General features: G+C 44.3%; 1 long non-coding RNA gene across 1 annotated transcript; it reads left to right on the plus strand.

Moving 5' to 3' along the window:
* Positions 1-2,439: 2,439 nt before the first annotated feature.
* On the plus strand, positions 2,440-7,681 carry LOC142776291 (uncharacterized). The gene is made up of 2 exons (XR_012887424.1): positions 2,440-3,056; positions 6,399-7,681. It is a non-coding gene; the product is annotated as an uncharacterized LOC142776291 (long non-coding RNA).
* The last annotated feature ends 10,063 nt before the right edge of the window (positions 7,682-17,744 follow it).

The raw sequence follows: 17,744 nt of genomic DNA on the forward strand, positions 1-17,744 counted from the left end.
CTTTTTTATTAGTTGCGTTTCATAAACGTTGTCAGAAAAACTAAGATATGTTAGAGAAAAGAAGAAGCGGATACCGCACATAGGCCATAACTCTCCCGAGTTAATTAGTGAAAATTGCCCATTTGCAACGCTCTAGAGTTCCATATTGCCACGTGGTCGTGACGTTGACGAAAGTAGCAGTCTGTATGTCCAAGAATAAACTTAATTTGGCCGAGCTTGAGACCGGTAAATAGAAAGTCTGATCAAAGCAATACATACTGGCTCTTAAAACGGCGAAGAGAGTGTCGGGCCTTCGATCAATGCGGCAAAAAGCGGCGGCATTTACACATGCGGCAGCGAACACGCGAACATTATCACTGGTAGTCGTGTTCGTTCGAGAATGAACTCGCTGTTCGTGCTTGCGTGCGCAATGAAGTCTAACAGATGATCCTAAAATAATCTGCAATGCTCTCGGACATCGTGGCGCAGTTCGCGTAAGGCGGAAACAAAAAAAAAGGGGGGGGGGGGGGGGGGGGCGTGTGTAGCCATATAATGCTTCATATAAGAGCTCTTCATGTGGTGCGAAGTGACATAAGCTTGGGTACTTCGGCTCGGGGGCAGAAAGGTGAGCAGTTTTTTTATGTGTGTGGACCCCTTCATTACAGCACCTCTTGTAAATAATTAAAACAATTTTGTATGCATATTTGTTCAAAGTCATTTTTCCCGGTATATTAAGCGATACCAGCCACAGCCGAAGGGAGGAAGGACAACATACATGGCTTGTTGCTAACTTACTACCCCCACCAAGTACAAAACTGGGCATGAAGGTATTGGTATTGTATGTTGTAAAAGCTTGTCTTTAAATTCACCTTGACGATATTAAATTTAAAAAATGGCTCCGTCATACGTCTTGCTGGCGTCTCCACTGTACCGGTCAATTGCAGTTGAGCATAATGAACTAGCTAAACTCTCGAAAGTTGTGCGCTGTAATTAGAGCTTCTCAAATACCTTAGCATGCTACTGATGGGCTGGTTGGTGAGCCATGATATTTATGAAGCAGCACACACTGGACATAATCACGGACACACTAAAGTAAAGCCAACACAAGCGCACTCGGTCGCAGTCTGGCGTTTGTGCTTGCGTCGCTCATTTTGACGCCATCTCGCTCTACCGTTGTCAAGAACGAGTATAGTAAGGGAAAAAAAAGCAACATAAGTTTCCGAATGTCAACACTTATTTTTACGGTTCTCGACAATAGCTGTCAGCGTTTGAATATACTTCGACGTGAAGTTCATTTTCTTTCTTTTGAAGTTCTAGCATCACAAGAGAGCCATAGACTGAACGGGACGTATTTTTACTTCACTGACTTGGTTGGCACATAGCACAAATACGAATTCCCAGAAGGAACGTCTACATTCTATAGAAAAAAAGAGCCCCCTCTGTCTGTTTTATAGAATCCTGGCTTGCCAATTATATTACTCATATCAAGAAGGCGCGTGAACTTTAAATGTTATGATACTCTCTACGGAGAGTCGTTAAGCCCAAAACAGAATTAACATGTGTCTTTAAAAAAATCGCGCACTTAGCAAGCGCCTCAAAGCACAGCATGCTATTTTCTTAAGTGTATGTGAAAAAAACAGGGTGAAGTTCCATTTATTCTCCTTGAACAAGTCGTATCAAAATTGGCTGCGATTCATTAGCATAAAGTGCCAAATTTTATACTTTAGATATTTCCATTTGGTCTCTTCTTTATGCGCATTATTAACTACAATGCGGTCGATCTCCCTCGTGTGTAGGAGTCGGATATTCGGGCCGCAGCAAGAACAGTTACAGACACCATCGTGTGTGCTCAATTCGCATTGTTTGTTGGGCACAAAGTAATAAATTCTCTCCATTTTTTTTCGATTTTCCCATAATGCATGTAAATAAAGTCAATAGCCTAAGTCAATGTTTTCGTGCAGCAGTTCGTTATGCGCTGTCAGTATCTGTTCATGGCACCACTGTATATCATGACAAACATGAACGCCCGTGGTCGTGGCCAGCAGGCATTTATCTTGTTGGCCGCAATTATACTTTACTTTTGAAATAAAAGCATAATCCACTTCAGATTTTTATCAGAACGACTCTTTCTCTGGGAGTGTATTTTTTTTACTACTTTTCAAGTTGGTTCTTAGGTGGTCGAAATTTCCGGAGCCCTCCACTACGGCGTCTCTCATAATCATATGGTGGCTTTGGGACGTTAAACTCCACATATCAATCAAATCACTCAGTTTACATGCTGGTTGCGTGAGTATTATTTCTATTGAAAGGGTGTTTAGATTCTGGTAAACTTGGTATGCCGCACGTGCCGTGAACTATTCGCAGTTACGTTGTTTTAGGCAATAGATTGCATTCGCGGTTAGAACGAAGTAACATTAGAAAATATGTGCTCGAATGTGCCACTGCTGCAAGACGCATATTGCAAAGTTCTGATGTCGGACGTGCACGCCCACTTATTGTAAAATGCATGTTTGTGATGACATCGACGAGTGAGCCGTAGGGGGCCGATTTATTTGTGATCGGTGTGCGGGGCCGATTTAGCATTTCAGGTGCGCGGGAATTACCATGATGGTGATAGCGGTGAAATGATGAAGCTAGCCTATGCGCGTGTTCGTGCGCGTACCTCGTGAAAAGCTCCCGAGCCACGGGGACAGCTCGGCTAACCTCGGAGAGCAGAGCGCAAGAACAAGTTCGGGCCACGCCCCGACTGTTCGTTCTGACCCTCGGTGTCCGGGCCTGTTCTGGACTGGGCATCGCCCCACCTCAACCCCGGGTTGGTCCGAAGCAACGTTCTTCACGGCCAGCCGCTGTTCTGGTCTCGGAGCGAACGTACGCAGCCAGCTTCGATGGTTGTCGGGGCTTTCGACCCCGTGTCCTGGGCGCTCGCTTCAGTCGAGCGTGACCTGGACGTCAACAAGACGTCATGGTGTGGGACAACGACTTAAGCTCGAGCCAGCGAGCTACACGAGAAGGCGTGTCTCACCGTGGACGCTACTGCGACGCTGTCCGGTGCTGCGGTCACCGCAACAACGGCGCGCGTGAGTGTGGTTTTCTAGACTTGGTGTCGTGGGAGCGAAGCATGCTGACCGTAACAACGTAGACTTTCTCCTCGCGCAAAAGAAACCTTATTGTAGGCTTTCTGTTTGTCATTGCGAGATTTTTTCGTGTGTGTTCTTGTCCTCGTCCGATATAAAGAACGTCTTCGTGTTATCAGGTTGTCACGAGTACGTCCGATGACCTGGGCCCATTGAGTAAACCCCCTTGCTCACCACAATGCTTCGTTCACACACACACACACACACACACACACACACACACACACACACACACACACACACACACACACACACACACACACACACACACACACACACACACACACACACACACACACACACACACACACACACACACACACACACACACACACACACACACACACACACACACACCTTTCTCAAGCATGGCAAATATTTCGAAATCATTGCGAAAAATACTGCAAAGACTAACCAAACGGTTTGTTTTAATATTGTATGCACGACAACATTGCGATCAGTCACCAATACAAAGAGTACTTAAGCGCGAGGTCAGCTGAGGGCTTACATGGGCAGGTTGGCTAGTGTCCACATAAAATGAGTAGCAGCGCGAACAACGGCACAAGACAGTCGTCTAGCGGGTTATTCGCACTGCTACTCGTATCCACCGGTCGACTTAGAGCGTGCGCACACAGTATTTCTTTATCCTTACACGTTAGGCAATAACCGGCGCTAGTTAACTTCTCGGCTGACCTCTGCGGAATCCAGACGACCCGGACAACGTAAACTGCAAATAGCTAAGGAAGCTAAACATGCTTTTCCTGTTGGCACAACGCGCGTCTTTCCCATTCACCCCACCATTCGTGGGTTGTGAACACAGCACAAAAAAGAGACAAGGACTAGCCCAACTTTCTCTTCTAGTTCACCATGAGTTGTTCTTTTTGTATTATTCTTCTGATATCGGAATTCAAATCGCCAGTCATTTACGCGCGCGCAATCGCAAAAGCACTCTCTCCGGGCAACGCGCACGCCAGTTTAGCAGAGACCGGCACAAGGAAGGGGGCGTGCCCGCTCTCGGCTCCTCGATAGAGCTGAAGAGGAGACTGAGGAAAAGCGCGCCAAGGGCAAAAGTGCCCCGAAAGAGTCGATACAACTGGCACACGCGTACACCTTCCCGCGCATTTGTGCGCGCCCTAGAACTTCACGTCTACGAGAACCGCTGACGTTCAGAGCAGCAAAAACAGCGCCGAATCACCTACCTGCAATTGGCAGTAAGAGCGAAGGTCCTACCGCCTCGGTTTGCTTGTATTCACAGCCGGCAGCCGACAGCCGACTAACTCAGCGTCAAGGAGAATGAGAGCGGAATGAAACGAAAGAAGACTGCAGGCGCACCGAGCGAGCTGCGGCGAAGAAGCGAACCGCGCTTCGCGGCGGAACTGGCGGGCCAGCCGCTAGAGGGCAACGGCGCGGAGTCGAGCGTCGCGTCGGCTTTTTAGCATCGGCTTGTCTGTGGGCTAGCGGAGATAGGGGCGCGCCTTCTGCGGCCCAAGTAGCGACTTTTCGAGGCGCCAGCAACGTGTAAACAAACTTTGACGGGCTGGTCGATTCGGATGGCGCGGCCCCGTCAGAAGTGTAACTAATCAAGACTCATGTGAACGGAATACTTGACACTGTCACGTAGTTGGCGTTTTGAACAGATCTCTGTCGCTGCCTCTAAGCGAAAGTTTTGCTGAAGGCTCATTCCCAACATTTTCTCACGAATTGTTACACCGCTGCTGCGGTGCAGAGATGCAAGTGATTTGCGCACGGGTCCTTCGCTGCGGCAAATGAGACGCACGAGGGTCGAATTGTTCACGTGGTTTTCTCTCTATAAGCAACCAGCATGTTAGGCCGACTAGCTCGTAAGCAGGCACTGCTATACCTTTCTCACGCACTCTAACGGCGTGTCTGGAGAAAATGGAGCAAGAAAAGTAAAATGTAGACAAAAGGCAAGCTGGCGGCGAATGGCAGAAGCGAAACGTGACGAATGTGGAATTCAGTGCATTTTCCTGTGCGCCTGACACCAACGCGTTTTCCGTTACACTAATGATAAAGGGTGGCCAAGTGAAAACACGCCAACGCGCTGGATTGAGGATTGTCAATAAGACGATCTAAAGCATTCATTTTGTCGTCCAATCAGTGTCGTGTAGTGTATCCGTGCTTGATCGCACGTGTATACATACCAGCTGCCGCAGGTGTGTTTGCTCAGCTAAACGCACTTCTGGGCTGGATTATTGGCATTGGCACAAAAACCTTATTGACTGTTTCACCCATCAGCTTTCCGCTATGCCATTTACGTAGATGTATTTTACCTTCGCCGATAGAATGAAAGTCCGTTTTTTGGCACGGCGTAATTAGCTGTTGTCTTTTAAGAGCGGAGATGTTTATGGTAGCCATCGGTCGTCATCCGTGAACAGAAAGCTATCGTTATCGTAAACCGGCATGTGTTATCTCCGTTCTCTTCCTCGTCCTCTGTTTCATTCTTAAAGCACGTGCTCTAGTATGTCCGTCGTGCGATGAAATAAATCTGATGGGTGACAGAGAAAAAGATGTAGAAAATTCAAGAAAGAGAGATTATTTTTACACAAATAAAAGTGTCTTGATGAGGTGGGACTCAAACCAACCTAGCCACACTCCAAAGGCGAGCATTGTAACAACTTCATTATCCGGGCACGCTAGCAGAGAAAAAAAGCGCTGAGGGTGAGGAGGAGAGATGTGATATTGATGAAGAGGAGAAGAAGGTGGGGAGAAAGTGAGACATATAATAGAAATGAAGAATTTAAGAGAAGGAAAAGAAAATTGGCAGATTCCATGTACAGTGGGAATCGATGATATGCGAAGCACGAATGAGAAAGGTTGATATGTCACTTTAAAACCAGAACAATGTTACGAGGCGGACGTAAATTATGCCATGCGAGAATTCCGTGTTATCATTATTATGTTCGGATGTGTGATTTACATTCGTTGCCTATTAACTTCACGTGATACCAAGTAGGGTATGCTTATAGCCACTACTTTGAATATGCATATCTCAGCCAAACTTGGCTGTCGGTAATATTTACACTGCAAGTAGCATATCAGCTGCAGTGTGACCAATTGCAACTTACTTTTCAAACGACTCATTGTCCACTTCATTTGAACTGCAGCTATCGGAGGAGTCGCAATCGGGTCTGCGGAATGGATGGTCGTTTTTCTGATGCATTCCTTGCATCATCCTCGGTGCCTAAGAAAATAGGACCAGTAAATGTGACCAGGGGGCACGCCACCGCAACGATCACGGTCATGAGACTTCCCCTGTTTGCGCAGGTTTTCGCCCTTGCGATCATGGCTGGCCCACTCGTCGTCACCACGGTTCCTACTTCTGCACGGAATCTATCCTGGCCCGATCTTGGGTTTCCTGCGATGACTCCAATGCCTGAAACCTTCGACGCAGTGACCCTCGGATCACAGCTGAATACTGGAACCAAAAGCTACCCTCCACGTTTGGTGACTGATTGCGATTTCGGCGGGCACTGTGACATCGTGCTACCAGGCGTGCGGGTGATACGCCCCTCCTACAAAAGCCTTTGTCACTCTGGAATCATCTGGGGCACGCCACCGCAACGATCACGGTCATGAGACTTCCCCTGTCTGCGCAGGTTCGTTATTTACCGTACGCCATGAGCGTTCATTTTGATGACCGTTATGTTCTTGCGGTGCCGTGCCCTTCAATCGGCCTGTGTGGTTACCTATGTGGATCGTTATGCCAGTCGTTGTACTTGTTATGTATCGATTTTCACCTTGCTAGTCTTTTGCTTCTGATGTCAGGAGACGTCAAACTCAACCCTGGTCCTACTAGCAAAAACTCCTCCACGTCCCTTGAAACTACAGCCAGAGCTATTTCCCGCCTTGAACAAGGTCAAAATGCTGTACTGGCGAAGCTAGCCCTTATTCGGGCTGATAACTCAAACATAAAAAGTATGGTTAGCGACCTCGCTGCTCGAGTTGATGCACTGGAAAGAGTGGCTCAGACCAGTGAGGCTGTATCGGACTCTAACACTAGCTCCACAATCACTAAACTTGCTTATGAAGTAAGGGAACTAGCTGCAAAGTGTGACGACTCGGAAAATCGCCAGCGTCGCTGTAATCTAATTTTCTTTGGAATGCCAGACGCGGAAGGTGAAACATGGGCTGAGTCCAAATCGTGAGTAATGGCTTTTTGCTCGGAAAGTCTCAGTGTAACGCTTGACAGAGATGCAATCGAAAGGGCCTACCGGCTGGGCCATTTTCAAGGCACTAAGAACCGTTCGATAATCGTAAAACTTGGACATTTTAAAGATAAAACTAGAATACTTGCAGCTGGATCCAAACTTAAGGGCTCTAATTTCCAAATTCGTGAAGACTATTCTTCTCGTGTTCGTCTAGCCCGTAAGAATCTTTACTTGTTTGCTCAAGAAAATAAACACCCATTTAAAATTAGGTTTGATAAGCTTCTCATGGAAAATAAACAGTTCACGTACACTGCTGATACAGCATCTGTTGTAGAAGTAAAGTAGCAATTGCTACATGCTTACGAATTCAGTATCTAATAAAGCTGCACCTGTGCCTTCTCCGCCCCGTTCACGTCATACTTTGTCGGTCCTACTTGCGAATGTGCGCAGTTACCTGCCAAAAAAAGAAGCTATGGAGGCACTCCTTCTTGACAGCAACACCGAAGTAGCAATTTTTACTGAATCGTGGCTAAATGAAAACATACAGAGCAACGAGATTCTGCGTGATTTTGGGTCCTTCACAATTTACAGACGAGATGGGGTTGAGAGAAGGGGAGGGGGAATTCTGGTTCTAGTCAAATCCCACTTGCACTCCTATATGGTAGATATAAACAGCAGCTATGAAATCCTCTGCATTAATCTGCCTGTTGCCTCGGGTAATCACATACTGGTCACCTGCTATCGACCTCCAGACTGTGACTATGCTTTTATTAAGGACCTTCACTCGGATTTAGTTGATTTGAACTCCCGATTTCCTCGTGCAAAATTCTTTCTGTGAGGGGACTTTAATCTTCCCGATATAGACTGGGCCAACCTTAAGGCCCCTTCCTGGCTATCAAATGACTTCATTCAACTGTCCCTCTTATTCAACCTCACGCAGACAATTATTACTCCGACTCGTGGTGACAACATACTCGATCTTGTCTTCGCTTCCCACCCCGACCTTATTCACTCACCTACGTGTATAGAAGGCCTGAGTGATCACTGTACCATACTATTCAACCTCTCTATTCCAGTACCTAGGCATAATTCACGGAAGAAGCTCATATGCAACTACAACAAAGCCAACATCCACGCAATCATTACCGAATTGGAAAGCTTTTATAGTTTCTTCTCTCAAACGGCCATCTCCAGAAGCGTAGAACAGAACTGGCTACTGTATAAACAAAAGGTCTTGACGCTAATCGAAGAATACGTTGCACTAGTGTCTGTTCGCTGTGACGATGACAGTCCTTGGTATACAACTTCTATGAAAAAACTCTTACAAAAAGAGGCAAAACGTAGCATTTCTCCATCGAAATGGGACAAATATTTCACTTGCCTTCGGGAATATACTAGCGCGCTGAAAAAAGCCAAAAAGAAGTACTGCCATGAAGATCTCCTAAAAATCATCCGTGACAAACCTAAAAAAATTTGGAACATTATCAACCCCAACAATTTAGCGCATAACATTTCACCTTGCAATCCTGATGGCTCACGGGTTCCAGCTCAACAGCGCTCTGACTTGATGAATTCTTACTTTTCCTCAGTCTTTACTAATGAGCCGTCGGGCAATATCCCCTTTGCCTCCAAGTATAACTTTCCCCAGATGCCATCCATCACCATAAATGCTGAAGGTATCCTAAATATTATAAACCAGCTAAAAACATCGAGTGTCCCTGGTCCTGATAACATACCGGCAAAGCTACTAAAATCCACTGGAGCTATTTCTAGCCACATTCTGGAAATCATATTTTCTCAGTCCCTATCCGAAGGTATCATACCTGCGGACTAGAGGGTAGCCAAGGTAACCCCAGTATTCAAATCAGGTGACCGTTCTAACCCATCTAATTATCGTCCTATTTCGCTGACATGCATTGCCTGCAAATGCCTCGAGCACATTATTTATTCGCACGTTGCCCACTACCTCGATAACAATGGGTTTTTTTTCCAAAAATCAGAACGGCTTCCGACCTGGTTTGTCCTGCGAAACTCAGCTCTTTGAATTCACTGCCGACCTCCACCTAAATTTAGATTCTCTATTTGAACTGACGTCATATACATAGACTTCTCTAAAGCCTTCGATCGTGTCTCATCAACGACTAATAAACAAACTGTGCTGTCTGAACTTGGACCCTGTAGCCCTGTCATGGATCCGATGCTTCCTATCACACCGATCTCAGTTCACTGACATTCCCGGTCTTCACTCCACTGCTGTTCTCGTTAAATCCGGTGTCCCTCAGGGGTCAGTACTCGGCCCCTTACTCTTCCTCATATATGTGAACGATCTACCAACAGGAATTTCATCATCCATTCGATTATTTGCGGACGATTGCGTCCTTTATCGCCGAATAACCGCCCCTGACGACCACGAAATTCTACAAAATGACCTATTCTTAATTGAAAACTGGTGTTCACTCTGGCAGATGCAGACCAATGTTTCCAAATGCAAAGTCATGCGCGTATCTCTCAAGCAGTCTAACTAGGAACACGTCTACAATTTAAACTCAACGACCTTGGCGTATGTTGATAGTTACCGATACCTTGGCGTGCTTATTTCTAACACTGTCACGTGGTCGGATGACATCACACAGTTGCTGACGCATCAAAGAAGCTTGGTTACATCCGAAGAACGTTATGCCCATCACCTCCTACAGTCCGTAAAATTGCGTACGTAACCTTCGTTCGTACGAAGCTCGAATACGCGTCGTCCATTTGGAGCCCTCACCAAACCTATCGGATTAATCTGTTGGAATCCGTTCAGAATAGGGCTTCCCGGTTCATTATGTCCAATTACGATCACTCATAAAGCATCACTTTTATAAAGGAGTCTTTAGACTTGCAGAATCTAGCTGACAGACGTATACTTTCTCGACTTTGTTTATTTCACAAATTATACTACTATTTTCCTCACTTGCATGGTTCTCTCTTGCTTTCTCCCGCCCGATATTCTCGCCGGCTATTTAATTCCAGAAGCCTCCAACGTCTTTTCGGTACGACCGTTGCATTCAATAAGTCATTTCTTCTTGTCGCCATCGAGGAATGGAATAACTTACCGGAAGCCATCGTCTCAGAGCGTGACTCGTGCGCATTCAAACAACTACTAACAGCTCACTTAAACTTCGAAGCCCATTAAAACTCGACCACTGTCACTGTATTTTGCGCTCTTGTATGTGTAAATTATGTGCGCGCATGTTTTTATACTTGTATAATTACATTTTCTGTGCGTCTGTTCTCGGATCCTGCAAAAGTATTGCTCGTGTGTTTGTACAACTTTCTATTTTTTTCTTTGTTTTTGTATTTAGAAAAATGTCCCCCCCCCCCTATGTAATGCCCCTAAGGGGCCCTCAAGGGTCAAATAAATGATGATAATGATGAAATAACTTCAGAATGACTGCTTCCTCCTCTTTGTTTTCGTATTGGGAATACAAGAGGCGCGGACTTACCGTAAAGCTTAATCACTTGAGCGTGATAGTGGCCGCAGTATGTGTTATCCTTCCAGAACACCTGGTACCACTTGTGAGGATCAAAATTGCCCGTATCCTTCGGATTGATGTACTTACATGCACTTACCGGGACTATTAATTTTTAATTATCATCGCAAAACCAAACATGTAGGAGAACTGCAAGTGTACAGGCGCGATACTGAGCAATTAAGAGACGCAACAATGTTCACATGCGCTACACATGCACCAAGGCCGCCACGAACTTGCTATTGATGACGATGGCAGTGACATTTGTGGATCTCCAAACTGGTAGGTGTTCTGTGGATCTCCCGAGTAGTTTATGCAACCACGACTCCACGACTTCTTCCTCAACACAACGCAATTTAGTTTTTGAAAACAACAATATATATTTGCAAAAAACATTTACTTCATGTTTTTACAACTTTATAGGGTAGTTGTTTTAGAGCTCACAGCAAATAATATATAAACAATGAATGCAATTACTGTAAAATGGTGACGCTGTGCATAGCCTCCGAGATTGCAAACGCGCAATGATGGGTGCGCAGCGGCAATTTCAGAGGTCATGAGCTGTGTCACCATATTCGCGTTGGTTAGGCTAGGTAGCGTTAGCCGCCGCCCAATTTAAAGGGTACAGCCATATCAATCCATTGATCCATCTATAAAATCATTATGGCTACAATCATCTAGCCATAATGGCAGTCAGCGACCACCATGGCGACGACCACCTTCCTCCGTGGCGACCACAGTACAATACACCTTAAGCACGCGAGGTGTTCTGTAGGGTCACTACCTCACGCCGTGATCTCGAGGCACATGTTATAGTTTTCGGCAAAATCCGTGCCACGTGCTGAACATTCAAGTCGCAGCAAGCAGGTTGTGAATGTGAAGCCTTGGTCGATGTAATCGATCTTTACCCGTTCGCTTATTATCAGTCCCGCAGCCTCATTTTGCGTGGACACCATCGAGCGCGCTATTTGAGGTTTGTGTCAAGTTCGACGAGAGATGGATTCAACTCAACCCCAGCCTCGATCAAAAAGAAAAAAAAAACGCTATTTGGAGCCTGGATCGCAATATGTAGTACCTCGGACAAGGAGAAGTGGAGGCACAGTCGGCCAACCAGCTACACTCAGCAAGAGCTTTCCTCAGTCGTTAGCTGGTAACAGATGTTCTGGAGTAGCGGCGTTCGACACGCGAAGTCTGAGGTGATGCGCATGGTGACAGCAATGAAAATCCGGATCCCGACGACACTTACGGCTTCGAGGAAAACTCGCTCAACGATTCCGACCGGACTGCAGATGCGGCTCGCGACAATGTTGGCATGAGCGACACTTTTTAAATGCAACAATGGCATGTATTTTACACTGGTGCATGTCAATAAACTGCCAGGCTCTGTGTGTGTGCTCATGTGTGTGATGCTTACATCAAAACTATTCAAGAACACATCTCACATTGGTATTTGCTCAGAAACGGAGAAAAAAAGTTGTGCTTCTGCCGAAGGATGTGGCCAGTGTGTTTGCACATGAAAGTTGGATGTGTTTGCTATGTTGCTGATGTACCAGACGTCTTTAAAACTTGTGACATATATAGCCAGTCTAATATGAGTTTACTTTAGCAAGGTAGGACAACTAAATGTTGGCTTGCTCCTTTCTATTGTTGTTCTCTTCACAATTGAACTTTTTTCATGGTAGGCAGTTTCTTGTGTGTGTGTGTGTGTGTGTGTGTGTGTGTGTGTGTGTGTGTGTGTGTGTGTGTGTGTGTGTGTGTGTGTGTGTGTGTGTGTGTGTGTGTGTGTGTGTGCGTGTGCGTGCATGTGTGTGTGTGTGTGTTTTGCAGTCAAATGCTTTAGCCTTAATTAGTACATGGTTTTTGATTTATCAATCTTGTGAGGATTACAGGAAAGTAATATAACAGGTCTGTGCCACCGCTTGAGCTTTGTGAAAAGACACACCCGTGAATAACAGATGCTGCTATCAACATATCAGCCAAATCTTGCAGCTGCAAGTGACTTTTTTCATATAGATGACTGTGCTCACTTCGAATTTTCGGATGCCCGTATGTGGTGTAAAACAACTGAAAGCATGCTATTGGCCTATAGCCAAAATAAATCAAGAGCATCGTTTTAATCGAATGTCCTTCTTGCCACAGTGTGCTGCCACATGCTGGCACTGCTGTCCAAAATCTTCTAACATTGCATAGTCACACTCGCACATGGGAATGGCAACACGAAAAAGCTACTGTGTTTATTCAAGCATGCTCTAGCTTATATTATATGCTGACATATCGCACTTCTTTACTGCCATTCCTCCCTGTAGTTTTCGGCGCAGCTTGTTGGGACCAACTAGAAAAAAAAAGAAAGCGGTTGAAGTGCTCAATAAACCGCTCAACTTGCTTTCAAATATTTCTGGCAGTGGATTTGCGAGGCAGTAAGTTTTGATGATGAGGTCAATTAATGATTACTCAAAGAATCATTTCATTGTTTCTTCAATGTATCTCATCCAGTATGGATTATGACACTAATGATGTGGCTCGTCATTAAAGGCAAAGCACGATGGGTGAGAGACAGCTGGGGTTGGCTTGCGTTGTGAAAGGGAGAAACTGCAGCACCACCCGAGGCTTTCGAATCCATGCTGTTTCAAAAAATTATTGTATCAGCCTCATTTCACAGTAGTGGACTGATTATTAAGTTATCTCCCTTGGAATGTTTACTGGCCCTATAACTTAAAATTTACAAATTGTAATAATATAGCTCTATGATGAGATGATTTGTTTGTATTGTTTCAAGTTATGTTTATACTGTCATCTGATAAGCTTTGGATACTAGTATCTTGAAATTTCTAGATGTCATCTATCATTTTCAGCATTAACTGTGTTGCTATCTGGCACCTGCAATCCCATTTGTACACAGAATAAAGCGTTCATCTAGGCTAAAAGCTGCTTTGCATATTTAAAGCTCAGTTTTCCAATTATGCACCACCATGAAACATTGTACATTTTATTCTACGCATCCAAAAGCTGCCAGTTGCACTCTTTGAGTCATCATAATATTTCACACAATGGTGGTCAAGTGTCGTCAATAGTCGTCAATATAAAACACTGATACACTAATATACATGCAGAAGTGACCAATCACATATATGTGGGTAGTGTGTTCAAAAAAAGAACTACTGTTAAAATGACAGTAATGCATCTTATGAAGATCCGATAACGGAAAAAATACTAAAAACCTTATAGACTAATACATGCCATATAAATGACCAATGAAACTTTTTCAAAAGCTGGTAGCACTGGTAAGACTGTGTATCAGTCTGATATGAGACTGGTAGCACTGGTAAGAAAATGTATCAGACTGATATGGATGTCTATAAGAACCGGTAAGACTTTGTATCAGTCAGGTACAAGACTCGTACAACTTATAGGAAACTGTATCAGACTGATTCAGGCATCTATCAGAATTTTTGCTAGGGTTATCCATCTTTCAGGAAATGTTAAATTCATAGAGCCATTACGCACACTTGTCTAGGTATAAATACCTGTTGCAACAAGTATAGTTCCTTTAGGACAGTTTTTTTTCGTTATTTAACTTTTCAGGGTACACTAAAATATTTAACACATTCACAGTGGCCAAACTTATTCGTTCTCCTGCAACCCCCCCCCCTCCCGAAAAAAACTCCTTTGTAGCCATGCGCCGATTGTTTACAGTTGGCGAAGCTGAATATATCGTATCTCTGTACTAATGCGCACTGTAAATTTCACCTTAACGACAGTATGAGGTCTCAAAACTAGTTCGAGTCTTATGTAGTTGGACAAGAAATGCACTGTGTAAAAATACTAGCGGCTGTTCTAAGGGGCATTGCATATGTTTAAGATAACCCCTTTCACGTAGAGTTCATGACTCGGAGGCACACGCGTTCCTTCAGCTCCGTTCCCTGGCTGCCTAAATTGTAAGCACTTGGAGTTTGCATAAAACATAAGCGCAAAAGCACGTAACTAAAACAACATCAACCTTTCAGAAAGCAATAAATATTATTTTTCTTAAAATGCACGCATAAACTGAGTCGTCACCGACATAAATGTTGTGACAATGTTACTTATACTCGGGTTTCTCATGAAGCAATCGAGTATATGTGGACCCATATGAGGGATAGCCAGTGTTCTGGATATCGTAGAGACTGCCGAAAAACGACCGTATGATTTAATCGTCGTTTTGATACCTCTCGTTGTAGTTCACCAGTAGCTAGTTATGATTTAGCGCAGCTCAAAGCGTTGCTTTGAGTGATAAGCTAGGCGGATTCGTGCAAATTCTGATTTCGATGTGTGTGTGTGTTGGGGCAGCCCCTTGAAACAATGAATGTACCGCGGCAATTTCGGCGTGCCTGCATATTCACTCGTGCTTCATTGCGCGGAGCAGCTGTGCATACACTGATAAAAACTCAGAAACTCATTAAATGCACTAAAAACTAGCAATTAAACGCTTTCGCAGGCTACGGCGCGCGTGCTCCCAATGCAGGCGCTCCCGAGATATTCAGCACCATGTGACTACAGCGCCGTCACTACTGTCACCCACCGAAGAATCAGCCGAGATACGACGCGGCCAGAAAACCATATAGTTAATATGCAGAGAGCATCTACCACTTTCATCTGCCGTCCCATCCTTGCTCAAGGGCATTTTTCGACGGCCGTAAATGCAAGCAAATTCATAAATTGTAACAAGTTTTTATTTATTGTGAAAGCTGAAGTGCAGAGGAATGAGTGTTGAAAGTATAAAGAAATTTCAAAAATGATTTTTATTTAATCGTCGTCAGAAGTTTCCCTTACAGGCTATTTTTCTTGAAGTTAGCGCGATTATACCTTTTTTACAGAAAAGTGAAATTAATATCAGAATTGGCTGCTTTATAAATAAGCATGCTGAGAAAGTGATGATGAATTTTTACCTCTCTGCTATGCACCCTATGTGAAATAAAGGTCTGCAAACTAGCGAGAAAAACTTGTTAAATGTTAAATTTGAGAACATGTTAAATTTGAGAAGTTTTATAACAAAGCAGACGCTCGAAATATAATTGAGCCGTAAGAGGAGTATACGCCTATATGTAGCCAAACAAATTTGAGGTACGTATTATTAAAATATTTTGTGTATTTAAGTCATCGGCAAATTAAAAAAACGCAGCAGAGCCGATAATTAAACGTGGCACTCCACATCTCCGTCATTATTGATTTACTGTGCTTCCAAGAAAATTTTTACGGCAAAACAAATTGCGGATCTCTTTTTTACAGAAATCAGGCAGCAATATACAAAATTTTGAATGAAATTTAAGAGGTCGACCATCCATGCTGTGTTCGATCCTATACATGGAATCACGCAGCTTACGCCAGCTGCGTCGAGCGTACTAATCTATTGACGAAAAATGTCGGGGTTTGTAGGAATCGAACCCAATCGTTCCGGGTTGCAACAAGTATTCTGCCGCCGTCCGCGCCGGCTCAATTGCGCTACATATCAGCTTCCCGCTACTGGTGTTGATAATATCCATGTCGCCGTTGGAATCGTTACGCAACAGTACACATTTGACTGTTTAACATGTTTGTGTGCATTTGTAGATATCTTTAGCGAGACAAAAAAATACAACATAGCTATCTTTGATTAACACCGATAGTCAAGGCACGTGTGCACCATCCGAATTTGTTTCGTAATCGGGGCTCTACGGTTACGTACCACTCATGGTCGCAACACATACCACCCTCCTGTGCGTAAGTACGCTGCTCCGAGAGCGTCATATGACGTGCATTTTCCCAGAACAACCACGGATCGCATTACCTTGCGGAATTCATAACGCCGTTCCCCTTCTGTCATTAATGCTTCATCCTTGGACCAGGGACATTACGCCATAGAGATTCACACTATATATCTCAGACAGCGACGCGCGCACAAGGCGGGCCTTCAGAACTGGTTTAAGAGAATTTTATTTCCAGATATATCTTACATAGCTTATGTGCACACAGAGAGATAGACTATGATGATCATGCGTATGTACAGTGCAAGCTGTTATGTACAGCCAAAATAACTTATTTGCGTATGAAGTGATGTACGTACGATGCAAAAATTGTACAACAAAGGCAAGATATTCATGAGCATCGAGATAAAGTTTATAAACAGGAAGGCTATATGCACAAACAGGGGTTCACATAGGTTCGTGGGGAGGGTTGAAAAGTGGGTAATGATTTAGAGTACAAGGTACTCTACAATGGAGAGCTTAAAGCCGTCCCGGAATCGAAAGGACATTGAGTGTGTTTAGAAAAATTGCTTAACGATACAGAGCACATTGTACTCTACTATGGGAGAGCTTAGAGCCGTCCCCGAAAATTCACAGTTCCCATGGGGGGAGGGGGTAGTAAAAGTGGGTAACGATTTAGAGTACAGAGTACTCTACTATGGGAGAGCTTAAAGCCGTCCCGTGAAGACAGAGCAGACGAATATAGGTTCTACTGAAGCATCGACGAGCACAGCTTCAATCGAACTGGTCACCATCCAAGTCCACAATTGTGGTGCTGTTTTTCTTGTATAAAACTGACAAATGCAGAGAATTTTTTCTGCTACTGAGACATCCATTTTTAGTGCGCAATAATGCCTTGGTCTTAAAACGCAAACCTTTATTCACAAATATACCTAATAATTATTATCAGAGTGAAAGAAGATTTGTAACTGTCTGCGCTTTTAAACCCTTGATGAACGCAGCCTCTTCTATTCTCACAGAATCTATCCGGGTAATTTGGATCTGGAGAGGCTGTGTGGTAAAAAAAAACTGATAAGCTAACAAATATTAACGCTAAACGTATATATTTATGTTCACTTTTTTATCGGAATGAGTTTTTGAGAAAAAAAAAAGTGAGGTTTGTTTTTTTCTTCTCAAACGTTGCGATGACCGCAGTTATTTCATTTCTCCATGACGAGCTCGCACACGACG

The sequence above is a fragment of the Rhipicephalus microplus genome, chromosome X (assembly GCF_043290135.1).
Source record: "Rhipicephalus microplus isolate Deutch F79 chromosome X, USDA_Rmic, whole genome shotgun sequence".
Taxonomy (NCBI): Eukaryota; Metazoa; Arthropoda; class Arachnida; order Ixodida; family Ixodidae; genus Rhipicephalus; species Rhipicephalus microplus.